This window comes from Lactuca virosa, chromosome 6 (assembly GCF_052849685.1).
Source record: "Lactuca virosa cultivar CGN04683 chromosome 6, Lactuca_virosa_CGN04683_v6, whole genome shotgun sequence".
Classification (NCBI taxonomy): Eukaryota; Viridiplantae; Streptophyta; class Magnoliopsida; order Asterales; family Asteraceae; genus Lactuca; species Lactuca virosa.
The window spans coordinates 163,340,242-163,354,574 of NC_136431.1; the positions used below are offsets into that span (position 1 = coordinate 163,340,242).

At 37.1% G+C, this 14,333-nt stretch overlaps 1 long non-coding RNA gene across 1 annotated transcript; it reads left to right on the plus strand.

Annotated features, from left to right (window-relative positions):
- Nucleotides 1–758: 758 nt before the first annotated feature.
- Nucleotides 759–3,171, plus strand: LOC145119081 (uncharacterized). Its single transcript, XR_013713654.1, has 4 exons — nt 759–1,105; nt 2,479–2,537; nt 2,772–2,833; nt 2,916–3,171. It is a non-coding gene; the product is annotated as an uncharacterized LOC145119081 (long non-coding RNA).
- The last annotated feature ends 11,162 nt before the right edge of the window (nt 3,172–14,333 follow it).

Here is a 14,333-nt window from a genome sequence, read left to right on the forward strand (position 1 = left end):
TGAGGCGGTCCTGTTTTGTGCGGTAGGCCAAGATACCCGGTGCGGGCCGGCTGTATGTCGTAGGCACAAAGACTCGGGATGAGTGGTTTGGGTTGAGGCGGAATAGTGTAGACTGAAGGCCAACAGACACAGGGCAGTCCAGATAGACTGAAGGCCTGCGTGGCGGACCAGTCTGGCCGAAGGCCCGGAGAACGGTCCAGATAGGCTGAAGGCCCGGTGAGGCGGTCCAGTCATGCTGAAGGTTCTGTGAGCGGTCCAGATAGGCTGAAGGCCCGGTGAGATGGTCCATTCTGGCTGAAGGCTCTGTATGCATGCTGTTTGTTGGTACATGTTATTTGCTGTGTGGTGGACTTTGGGGGAAACTCACTAAGCTTTGTGGTTACAGTTTTGTTTATGGCTTCGAGTTGTTCAGATGATCAGAGTGGCAAGGCGAGGGCGTGACCGTACACATCCTTGGTTTTACAACAGATTGGATATTTGGAAACTCTGATTTTCAAATAATGTTTCAGAACACTATTTTTGTAAACATTTTATTAGTAAAAGGATCGTTTGAAAAGTTTAAATTTGTTGAAATTTTTGGGACGTTACAGCTAAGATCAACGATGATATATTTTTAATTTTTAGCAAATTAGAAGGTATATGAGGACTTTTTTAAAGGTTCGTAAGGGTAAATTTGTCACAAAAACTAATAATCTTAATAAACAAATTAATTAAATACCACTAAAAAGAAGAAAACAATTCCTAAAGTATCTCACTTATCTCTTGTTTTTTTATACATTCATTCTCTCTCTCTCTCTCTCTACCTCTCTCTCTTTCTCTCACGCGTCTTCTTCGTTCCGCCTTCGATATAACCGCTGTCGTTTCCTTCCTTCCTCCCGCCATCGCCTCGCCTCCGGATGCTGATCGCTCCTCTGCGTTAATCGCCGTTTCCTTCCTTTGAGATCGTGGTTCTTCCTTGATATATCCTTACCGCCTACAAAATTTGATACTAAGTCGGATATTGGTGGTTTATCTGGTGATGTTCAGTCATGCTCCTCCGCCTAACGACGAAACTTTCTTTAATTCTCCGTCCAGCCACTACTGCGTCTACTAATCGATTTCATAGGTATGTAGTTCTGTATATATTGTTTTCTAAATACACTCAACAATTTATCAAAAATTCAGAATTGTGAGTGTAGTTTACCTTGACAATCCAAATTCATCAATCCTGAAACTCATATAATTTTTCGATTTATGATTCTTAGTGTAAATTCGTATCTTATCACCTTAATTGATCCATCAAATTTAGATAAATCAACATATAGACTCAATCGTCTCCTAATTCGTTCTTAAGGTTGTAGACTGAGAATACATTAGAACCTATTTGTGCATTTACAAAGGAAATCGTTAGGGTAAGGTTAGTTTCATCACTTCCTCTTCGATCTTCAAACGCTTAACGTGCCTACTCAAAACGTAAGTTTAATTTTTTCCTTGTTATGCAATTTTTACTTCTTTCGTTTATGAATTGTTCTTATGGATGTTATAGATGGTTTATACTAACGATTTATTTCGCTATAATGTACAATTTTTTTTTGTTGTGTTTGATGATAAATCTAGATATATACACCATATTCGTCTGATTAATTATCGGATAAGAATTTCAAAAAGTGATTATTGTGATGATTAATATACCTCGAAGATTATTGTGATGATTAATATACTCGTTTTTTTTTTTTTTTTTTTTCATGATAAATTGTTCCTATGAAATTTCTCTATTAAAATGTAGGATGTAATCATCTAACAATCTTCTTGTGCACTAGACTTATCAAATAGCTTTAGAAGTAGCACCTACACTAGCTGTGACAGACATTCTAGTAAATATTCCATCACTTGCAAAACTAAAACTACAAATATTCATATATTTTTGTTCTAAAATCTTTATTTTTCCAACTCAGTTGTATATAGCATGGTTTTCAATAGGAATGGTAGCAATTCTATGTGTTATAATGCCTGAGGTATATTAATCATCACAATAATCAAATTTTAAAATTCTTATTTGATAATTAATCAGATGAATATGGTGTGTATGTAATTTTGAGATTCATAAATCTAGAAATTGTCCTTGTTTGATGATATTTTATTACTTACAATGTCATCTTCTTTCTGTGGTTACCGCCCTTAATGCACTTAATGTAGACAAACTTGGTAGAAAGGCATTCTTACTGGTAAGTTCAATATATATTATATACCAACATCATATTTATCCCCTGATGTGTTAAATGTTATTATTATATAAAATTATATTATTACAATAAAGGTTATATGCAACTAAATGTATTATGGCTGACTTTTGACTCATTTTGCTTGTTTCCCTTTAGCTCAATCCTTCTAATATTACCCATTTGACCAAAAAAAAAAATAATACCCTATTCAACCTATAGCTAGGTCGCCAAAAATTAATATATACCATCTTTAATAACATGTAATTTATATCTCAAGGTTTCTTTTGTGGGGATGACTTTGGGCTCTATATAACAACATCTTCATTCTACTTCAAGGTAATCATCACACACTAATCCTTTACATTTTCTTTTCTTACTTCTTTGGAATAAATTCTACGCATGAAGGGTACTATTTTTAATATTTTATCTTTTTTCCATGAATTTCTCAACTAGAGAAGAAAATAATATTACATTGTTTTTTTTTCATGTTATATATGTTGTAAAGACTACAAATCATGTAATTTAAGAAAATGTAGGACTTAATCATCTTACAATCTTCTTGTGCACTAGACTTACCAAATAGCTTTAGGAGTAGCACCTGCACTAGCAACAACGGGCATCATCGCATTCTGGTAAATATTCCATCACTTGCAATACTGAAACTACAAACATTTATATAATTTTTTTCTAAAATATTTATTTTTTCCAACTTAGTTGTATATAGCAGGGTTTTCAATAGGAATGGGAGCAGCTCTATGGGTTATAATGCTAGATGTGTGTAGATATATGGATGTAGAGGTGTAAAAGACAAGAATAGGGATTTATAGTTGTCACCTTCAACTATGGTACATTCTAGTCTTTATTTTAATATATATTGGTCAACTGTGGCATTAGTATCTTGTGAAGTAATTAATTGGCCAATGGCAATAATCAATTACAAATCATATGTGATTTGTGTGAATTGACATAATATTTTAGTAATTAATTGGAAGCGTATAACTGCGTAGTGATTCACATGTAAATCATAAGTGAATCATATATGAATTGCATGTGATTCATATGTAAATCACGTGTGATTCACATGTAAATCACGTGTGATTCACATGTAAATTACAAGTGCATCAAATATGAATTATATGTGATTCACATGTAAATCACAAGTGAATAACCTATGAATTACGACTATATGCACACATGCATTTTGTGTAAGTGTCCATTTATTATTTTTTTAAAATTTTCTTGTAAATTTCACATTTGAATATTAAAAGATACAATCACATGTGAATATCACATTTATATAATCACATGTGAATCTTACATGATATAATTACAAGTAAATGTTACATGATATTTATACATATGCATTTTGTGAGTGTTCTTGCATTAATTCGTTGTACTAAGACACGTGTCATTGCTTCAAATGTAAATCACTACTGAATCACATATGAATGACATATGATTCACATGAAATCACAAGCGAATCACATATGAAGTATATGTGATTCACATGTAATTCACATATGAATTACATGTGTACGTGTTATTCGTTAATTATTTTTTTAAAATTTATTGTGAATTTCATATTTGAATCTTAAAAGATATAATCACATGTCAATATCACAATATATAATCACACGTGAATCTTACAAGATATATACATATGTATTTTTTGAGAGTGTTCTTGCATTAATCAATTTTTTTAAAATTTTATATTTTGAAGAATTTGTGGAAAATACTGAAGATGTAAAAAGTGATCAATTGAAGAAACTATGGAAATCTTGACACGAACAAATGATAACATTTTAAATTTTTGTAGCATTTTTTGTTTTTATATTTATCTTGCATCGGATAAAATACTTGTACAATTGTGTTTATAGATTAGTAAATAAAAATGAGTTTTTTTTATTATTTACTTACCAATATTATATATATATATATATATATATATATATATATATATATATATATATATATATATATATATATATATACACTTGAAAAACTATGTATATATGCACCTAAAACGTTGATTTTTTGGTTAAAAAATTATTGTTATTTTTAAATATTTCAGTTTCTTTTTTTTACTGTATTTAAAAAAAATGTAGTTTATTTATTTATTTTATTTATTTATTTATTTTTTTAAATTTTCATTTTTTATATTAATGGTTTCTAAAAACAATTAAAAACAAACTGCATTTTTTTTTAAAATCGAAAATTATTGTTTAAAAAAAATCCGAAAATTTCATTTATTAAGTTAATCTTTAGACATTTGTATTAATATTTCTAATAATTGAAAACGTTAAACATTAAATGATATTGGTAAGATGACGATCATGCCCTTAACGAGTTAAATTTAATCTAACGCTCCACCTTTAGTTTTCGGACTCTTGAGAAACTATGAGTTTTCAACGGATCTTATATATATATATATATATATATATATATATATATATATATATATATATATATATATATATATATATATATATATATATATATATATATATAGGGTGTGAAGACTCTTTTTTCGGTGAGAACATCTTAAAAAAATTAAAAAAAAATACAAATCATAAAATCGAGTATAGTACTATATCGGAGAGAAAAAAGATTGGAATTCTTTTTGGATCATTAAAATTGAATTATGGATCATGAAAAATGATTTATGGATCATAAAAATGATCCATGCTTCAATTTCAACGATCCAATTTTTTTTTTCTCTTCTTTATAGTACTATACTCGATTTTATGATTTTTATTTTTTTTCAATTTTTTTTACGTTGTCCTCACCAAAAATAGAGTCCTCACCCGATCCTATATATATATATATATATATATATATATATATATATATATATATATATATATATATATATATATATATATATATGAGATCCGTTGAGAAGTCACAGTTTCCGGAAAACCTGATAACTAAAGGTAGAGTGTTAGATCAAAATTTTCAGATTTTAATTTTTTTTTCGATATTTTAACAAAATACATATTTTTGAAATATTTTTAGAAAACATGAACACTATAGTAAAAGTAACTCATAAAAAACCTATTTTTATTTACTAATCTATAAACACAATAGTAAGTATTTTATTCGATACAAAATAAAAAATATATATTTTTACCAAATTTCAAAGGATTTTCATGTCTTCGTGTCAAGATTTCCATATTTTCTTCAATTTATCATTTTTCACATCTTCAATATCTTCCACTAATTCTTCAAATCTACAAAACAAAAATAAATGATTAATACATGATTCACATGTGATTATATCATGTAAGATTCACATGTGATTGTATCTTTTAAGATTCAAATGTAACATTCACAAGAAAATTTAAAAAAAATAATTAACGAAGAACATATTCACAAAATTGTGACATTCACATGTGATTATATAAATGATATTCAAATTCCATTGTATCTTTTAAGATTCAAATGTGTGCATATAAACCTAATTCATATGTGATTAATTTGAGATTTACATGTAAATCACATAAAATTCATATGTGATTCACTTGTAACTCTGCAATATTGTAATATCCCAAAATCACAATAAAACTTTTCATTTTTAATTAAAGAGAAATCATTGTTTTTAAACAAACACGTGTAATAAAACTCAAGATCAACTACAATTATTCCAAAATCAGTGTATGTGAGTTCCCCCAAGGTACCACCACACAAAAATATAACAACATGCATATTGGGTCCACAACCATCGGGCTGGATTACCCCTGAGCCCAAAGCATGAGTTTGGCTTGCCTTACTGGCCCACAACCCATGTTTGGGTTGCTCCTGAATCCACAACATAAGTCTGGCTTGCACTACTGGCCTTCAGCTTATGTTTGGCTTTCTCCTGAGCCCACATCATAAGTATGGCTTGCCTTCCCGGCCTATAACTTATGTCTGGATTGCTCCCGGGTTTGTTGGCTTCCGCACAGAGTAATATTGCCTCAACCCATTCGTACTATGTCGACATATGCAACAGATAATCATATAAACATCAAACAAATAATCATACGAATCTAACAGATCACTACATTATAACAACATCCGAAATCATGATACATAATCTACCGGGCCGACATTAGTGCCTTCGACCCCCAAGTACAGTAAGGAAACTCACCTCAGAGTCTGAAAATATAGCAGAAAAGAACGCTGCTCCAACTGTCAACTCTACAGGTCACCTATATAGAAAATAGTGACCTAGATTCAATTCACATCATAAAATACCCAAAATGCCCCTTAGTGAAACTTGGTCAATATTTTGGTCAAAGTTCAAAAGTCAACAAGTCAACTCAAACTGAGTATGCTTGACGTACTCAGCCATTACGCCCCTCATAGTGCATTCTCTTCGATAGATTATGAGGTATCGACCAGGTACGTGCATCGTACCCTCAAGTATGCCGATCATACTCTGTTTCCACATTTTCTCTAATAAGGTGTCCACATATTAAACCCTAATATCTCACAATATCCTAAGCCACATAAAACATGCATGGAAGCAAGTGAAGGGTCAAGATCCCATTTTTATAACTATAAACACTCCAAAACATACAAAAGGACAACTTATTTGGTCTAGAGTAGTCTATACTCACTTAGACCAAGAATATCAGACTAAAGTAGATAACTTTTAAAACTATCATGATCTAAAGAGATAATAATAAAGTTTAGACCTTTATACCTTTTGGGGGTTGCTCAAGAAGTGTAAAACTTAGATCTACAAAGCTTGGAGCATCTTCCTTGCTTTCCAATGGCTCCCTTCCTTCAATGGTGGACACCAAACACCAAAATGAGCTCAAAACTCCACAAATGGGGATTAAGGTTTTGTAAGGGACGAAGTGGGCAATGAAGGCTGATGAGCGAAAATGTATTGGGAGTTAACGATGCTTAAACAGGGCTCGAACCCTAAATATTAGGGTTTGAACTTCAACCACATACGCCCAACGTATATAAGTGTACACCCAATGTACTTAACAAAATGCACATTTCTCATTAACGAACCATGGGACCAATTTTGCAACAAAATTTCATATTAAGGGTTGAAATGGAAAATACCTGCATCATGGGTGTTACAATTCTCCCCCACTTGAAACAGACTTCATCCTCGAAGTCTGGTGTTGCGAATAACTCTGGGTAGTGGTCTCACATTTCTACCTCGGGTTCCCAAGTCCATTCGGAACTCTTCCGATGCTGCCATTAGATCTTGAGCGAAGATACCACTTTTTTGCGCAAGGCCTTAGTCTTCCTATCCAGAACTGTCACTGGTCGCTCAACATAATTCAGACAATCAACAACCGAAATATCATCCAGAGGAACAACTGATGAATAGTCAGCCACACACTTCTGAAGCTGACAAACATGGAGGTGTTGTGAATCTGATTGAGCTCCTTAGGCAAATCCAACCAATAGGCTACCCTACCTACCCTGGCTAATACTCGAAACGGTCCAATATATCGGGGTCCTAACTTAACCCTCTTCCTGAAGCGTGTTACACCCTTCTAGGGTGATACTTTCAGTAAAACCATGTCGCCGACTTGGAACTCCAACTCCAATCGACGCTTGTCAGCATAACTTTTCTGTGACCGACCTCTCCCTTACAGGCTGGAGTACAACTTATGCGGGCCATAGTGTGGAGGATCGGTCCCTTGCGTTCCTAGAGGCCCACGATCGTGTGACTAAAGGGGCTTCACAGAAATGGCCATAACTTTGGCTACGAGACTCCGTTTTGGGCCGACAATCAGTCAAATTGAAGCTTGGAACAAGGAGCACACAGTGATAAGTTGCCAAAGGGGAATTGCCTATTTTTGAGTCCAGAAATTTCTTTCTAAATGGAGTTATGACAATTTTGTTATTTTTCCTTAATTTTTGGGTTTTGTTTTTGGGTTTGTATCTGGACCATGGACCTTTAGGGTTCCATTATAATTTCTGCTTCTTATTTAACCGTTGATGATGTAATTTGCGTGGTCGATCATCAATTTTCTGAACTTTCAGTTTTCTCCCAATATTTTGTGCGTGTTAACCCAGATGTTGATGCCAATCCCACGGTGTTCGTAGAATCAACGTGGTTTTGAAGAGATTGTCCTGATTATTCTTTTAGAATCAACAGGTTCATTCTTGTTTATCTTTGTTTGTTTTTTTACGCTGCATCAACAATACTTCCTCCCATAAAGATACTCAAATGGCGGCGCACTGATACTAGATTGATTGTTGTTGTTGTAAGAAAACTTAGATAAGGGAAGGTAGAAGTCCCAATTCCCACCAAAATCTATGATACAAACTCTCAACATATCCTCAAGTGTCTGAATGGTCCTCTCGCTCTGGTCGTCAGTCTGTAGATGATAAGCAGTGCTAAAATGCAACCTCGTTCCTAGTTCCTCGTGGAACCTCTACCAAAATATATAAGTGAACCGAACATCTCGATTTCATAAAATAGAAACAGGAACACCAGCTCGGGCGAAGATCTCACACACATAAACATCGGCCAATTTCTCAGCCGAGGAGCTCTCCCGAATAGTTAAGAAGTGGGCACTATTGGTCAGACGGTCCACAATCACCCAAATCGCATCGAACCCTTTTGCCATCCGAGGTAACTTGGTGATGAAATCCATGGTGATCTGCTCCCATTTCCACATGGGAACCTCCAAAGGCTAAAGCTTTCCACGTGTGCTCTGGTGCTCAGCCTTGACCATCCGACAGGTCAAGCACCTCTCAACATACCAAGCTATCTCCATTTTCTTTCACGACCACTAATAGCTTAGTCTCAAATCTCGATACATCTTGGTGGCTCCATGTGTATCGAAAATCTAGACTTATGTGCCTCCTCCAAAACAGTCTGCCTGATTCGACTAAAATTAAGCACCCAAACTCGACCAAATTGGGTCAGCAATCCAAGATTGTCGGTAGAAAACCTGACAATCTCGCTCCTGATTCTCTCGTGCTTCCAATTTTCCTTCTTGACTCCCTCCACCTGAGCCTCCCTGATCATATCCAAAATCGGTAAATCGATTGAAATCCTCATACATAAGTTCCCTATGGAAGAACTAGACGACTTGCGGATCAAAGCATCAACAACCACATACGCTTTTCCGGCGTGTTATAGAATCTCACAGTCATAATCCTTGATAATGTCAAGCCACCTGCGCTGTCGCATGTTCAGATTCGGATGATCCATGATATATCTCAAAATCTTGTGATTTGTGTAGTTGGTACACCGGACCCCATACAAATAGTGTCACCAAATTTTGAGGGAAAAGACCACCGCCCCCAATTCCAGATCATGCGTCGGATACCTAACCTCATGTGACTTTAGGTGGATGGAAGCATAAGCAATCACCGTCCCTTTGTGCACGAGTACTGCCCCAAACAGGTGATGGATGCATTACAGTATACAATAAAATCCTCAACATCCTCAGTGAGAATCAACACTGCGGCCTCACATAACTTCTGTCTCAGCTTCTCGAATGCATCATGCTCCTCAGGCCTCCAACGAAAACCCACGCCCTTCCTTGTCAGACGACTGAGGGGTACAACAACCTAGGAGAAATCTTGGGTAAATCTCCAATAATACTTGGCTAAACCCAGAAAACTCCTGATCTCTGAGGGAAACTTTGAGATCTCCCCTGCATAAAAACCTCAATCTTGGCCGGGTCGACCAAAATCCCGTTCTAGTTAAGGAGGTGTCTTAAGAACTGGACCTCCCGTAACCAAAACTCACACTTCGAGAGCCTGGAATATATCCGTTCTCGCTATAAAAATACCAAAAGCTCCCGAAGGTGCTCCTCATGCTGCTCCCTGGTCTTAGAATAGACCAAGATATCGTCAATAAAAAATATGATTGATCGATTGAGCATCAGCCCATATACCCGATTCATCAAATCCATAAATGCCACAGGCGTATAGTGACCCCAAATGGCATCACCACGAACTCGTAATGACAATAACGAGTCAGGAATGCTGTCTTCTCGACATCCTCCTCTCTAATCCTCATTTGATGATACCCGAAGCTCAAATTGATCTTGGAGAACAAATATGCACCCTTCAGCTAATCGAAAAGGTTATCAATCCGTGAAAGTGGGTAACGATTCTTCACCGTCAACTTGTTCAATTCCCGGTAATCGATACACATCAGGTGCGAACCATCCTCCTTATTTACAAACGTAATTGGTGCTCCCTAAGGAAAACTGCTAGGTCTGATAAACTACTTGCCCAAGAGCTCCTGTAGTTAAAAGGACAACTCCTGGATCTCCGGTGGTGTTAATCGGTACGATGCCTTAGCAATCGGGGCGACACAGGGGACCAAATCGATCATGAACTCAACCTTCCTCTTAGTTGGCACACCAGGTAATTCCTCCGGAAGCACATCTGGGAACTCCCGGACTACGGGCACATTCGAAACCAAAACCTCTTTGGCAGTAGAACAAAAGGTTGATCCAACCCTGGTACCATCTTCATAAGCAATCAGTTCTCCCCCACTTGCGGTTCGAAGCACCGCCCACTGATCCTCGAAATCAATCATCACAACAAACCAGCTTAACCAATCCATCCTTACTATCACGCATACATCCCCCTATGGGAATAAGGATCAGATCAATCGGGTAAGACACCCCAAAAATCTCCAAAACACAACCCCGATAAACGCTCTATGCCGAAAAATCGTGTTTGTTGGCGATGGAAACCCGCAATGGACACTCCACATCTCCATCAATCATATCAAAATTCATACTGAAGGATTGAGACACAAAAGACCGACTTGCACCCGATTCAAAAAGCATAAGAGAAGGCAAGGATTTCACTAAGAAGGTACCTAACAGGAATAAAATTATAAGCATACAAATAAATATCTCAACAGATCAATAAATGGAAACATACCAGTAGTAACATTCGGCGTCGCCCTGGCCTTCTCTGCCATGAGCTGAAAAGCATGACCTTGAGCCCTCGGGGGCTCCGCCCTGCCTTGTTATCCATATTTGATCCTCAAGGTAGTCAGGGATGGAGCCTGCATTAGTCTCACAGTGAGCACACGACAGTTGTCCTTCACATGGACAACTTGATCATAATGATAGCAAATCATGGTGCTCGGTACTGGGGCCTGCTGACGACAATCCCTAGAAATATGGCCCTCATTGCCACATTTGAGGCACCCAAAAGAAAAACGTAAAACACCCTCATAAACATTGCATCATTTACTACATGTTCGGCCCCTCTGACCTCCTGCTCGCGAATTAGCAAGCTTGAACCACTTTGCTGCAGGCTGGGACTAAACCGGAGCCTGCCGTTGCTCCCTCGTCTGGGTCTTTATCTCAATCTTTCGCCTCCTCGCGGTACCCTGAAGCTCAGAAAGGGTACTATAACACTGGGTAGACACAAGCTGTTGAATATCAGTCTTGTGCATGCTCAAGTATCGAGTCATTTGGGCCTGCTCCGAAGCAGTAAACTCAGAATAGAATACAACCCTCGCATGGAACATCTTGGTGATCTCCGTCACCGACTCCGTCGTCTGTCTTAAATCTAGATACTTCTGAGTCAACCTCTCCCTATCCACCAGGGGACATACCTCGTGCAAAACATCTCAGAGAACTACTCACAGGTAACAACAACCCTCTGCTCAGGAGTGTAGGAACCAGTCACCAGGTTCCACCAATCCTTCGCGCCCAACCGAAGGAGGTTCCGGGTTCACTAGACCTTCCAGTCCTCCGGACAGGAAAAGGTGAAGAAACAGTCCTCCACATCAGAAATCCACCTCATATCCACAATCGGGTCCTTGACCCGGTACTGAAATGAACCTCGTTCCCGCCCTCCCACTGTAGCAACGACTGTGGTGGCTGCAACAGCAATAGCCTCAACCACAACGACGTACCGCTCATCAAACAACTTAATCATAACGGTCTTTATAGACCTAAAAACCTCAGGGATGGTACTCTGGACCGCAACAACTACCTCAGTAGCAATAAACTCACGGATGTCATCATCTGTCAATCTTGGCCTATCCTGGCCACCAGCTCCAAAACCAGATCCTCTCGTGAACACCATACTGAAAATGAACCAAAATATATCAGAAAATGCCACAGTTCATTCTATTACAATCATCACAGAGAGGCTAAACCTTCAGGGTTTATGACTTCCTTGTTACGCATATGGGTCCTGTGCTTTCAATAGTACGGGCCCATACTACCTTCCACACTTACCTGCATTCGTCTCAAAGGATCATCACAAACTACCCGAAAACAAACCCACGATTAGGATACACACACATCCTATACGCACTTTGTCGGGAGTGTCTAATCATTCCTCATCTAGAATGCTGCTCACATACTCACTCATGAAACTTCCACTAACCCTGCAACAACTCGTGTATGCTAATCATACATAACACTGGATCTCACAGACAGTCGGATACTTGATTCTACCCTAAGCCCTTCGACAGACAAGATCAGGAAATAAGGCTAAATCAAACATTCTCAGGCTATAAAATCTTAGTTATATACAACTATGATGCACATACTAAGCAGTTACAGTAATGATGTTAATTCCATATAGCATACAAGAAGTTCTCCTAGGCTATCAGGCATCATACTCATGAAATTATCTCATGCAGTTTCTGAAGATCCCTATCCTATCACTAGCATGCCGTTCTATTATAACATCATAAACAAATAACAGTGTGGGTAACTCGGGGTATACTTTGTTGCTCCAGCTGATCATACACATCGCATCCTTGCGTAGATACTTTTGAAAACAATTGCAAAAAAACTTTTGAAAACAATTTTGGAAATTATTTTGAAAACTTTTACAGATCCTTAGTTTGAGTCTGGATTCACACGAATGCTCATCCAGGTCTCTCAAACCAGGGCTCTGATACCAACTTGTAACATCCCAAAATCACAATAAAATTTTTCATTTTTAATTAAAGAGCAATCATTGTTTTCAAACAAACCCCTTGTAATAAAAACTTAAGATTAAGTATAATTATTCCAAAATCAATGTATCATAAAATCTGCAAAACACATCACCCAAGGATGTGTAAGATCATGTCTTTGCTTTCCCCCGATCATTTTAAGTACTTGAAAAATAAAACTTAAACTGTAAGCTAAAGCTTAGTGAGTTCCCCTAAGGTACCACCACACAAACATATAACAGCGTGCATACTGGGTCCACAACTATCATGCTGGATTACCTCTGAGCTAACAACATGAGTCTCGCTTGCCTTGCTGGCCTACAAACCATGTATGGCTTGCTCTCGAGCCCAAAACATAAGTCTGTCTTTCCTTACTGGCCCTCAACTTATGTGTGGCTTACTCTTGAGGCCACATCATAAGTCTGGCTTTCCTTCCCGTCCCACAACTTATGTCTGGATTGCTCCCGGGTTTGTCGACTTCTTCATAAAGCAGCATCGCCTCAACCCAACTGCACTATGCCGACATATGCAACAAATAAACATATAACCAACAAACAAATAATAATATGAATCTAACAGATAACTACAACATAACAACCTCCTAAACCAGGATACATAATCTATTGAGCCGACATTGGTGCCTTCGACCCCTAAGTACAATGAGGAAACTCACCTCACAGTCTGAAAAGATAGCAGAAAAGAACGCTGCTCCAACTGGCAACTCTACATGCCACCTATATAGAAAAACTGTGACATAGACTCAATTCATAGCTCAAGATACCCAAAATGCCCTAAGTCAAACTTGGTCAAGATTATGGTCAAATTTTAAAAGATAAAAGTCAACGATTCAACTCAGACAAAGTACGCTTGACATGCTCAGCCATTACGCCTTGCTTATTACATTCTCTTGGCCAAATTATAGGGTCTCGACCAGGGACGTGCATCGTATCCTCAAGTACGCCAGACGTACTCTGCTGCCACCTTTTCTCTTCTATTAAGTGCTTAATCTATTAAGAAACATTATCGAAGACTCAGATCTAGCTCGAAATAGCGTTCTAAGTCATAAAGTTTCCAACTTTATTTCTTTGCATGGCTATAAGGTGTCCAAATCTTAGACCTTTACATCTCACAATATCCTAAGCCACATAGAACATACATGGAAGAAAGTGAAGGGTCAATATTCGATTTTTATAACTCTAAACACTCCAGAACATGCAAAAGGACAACTCATT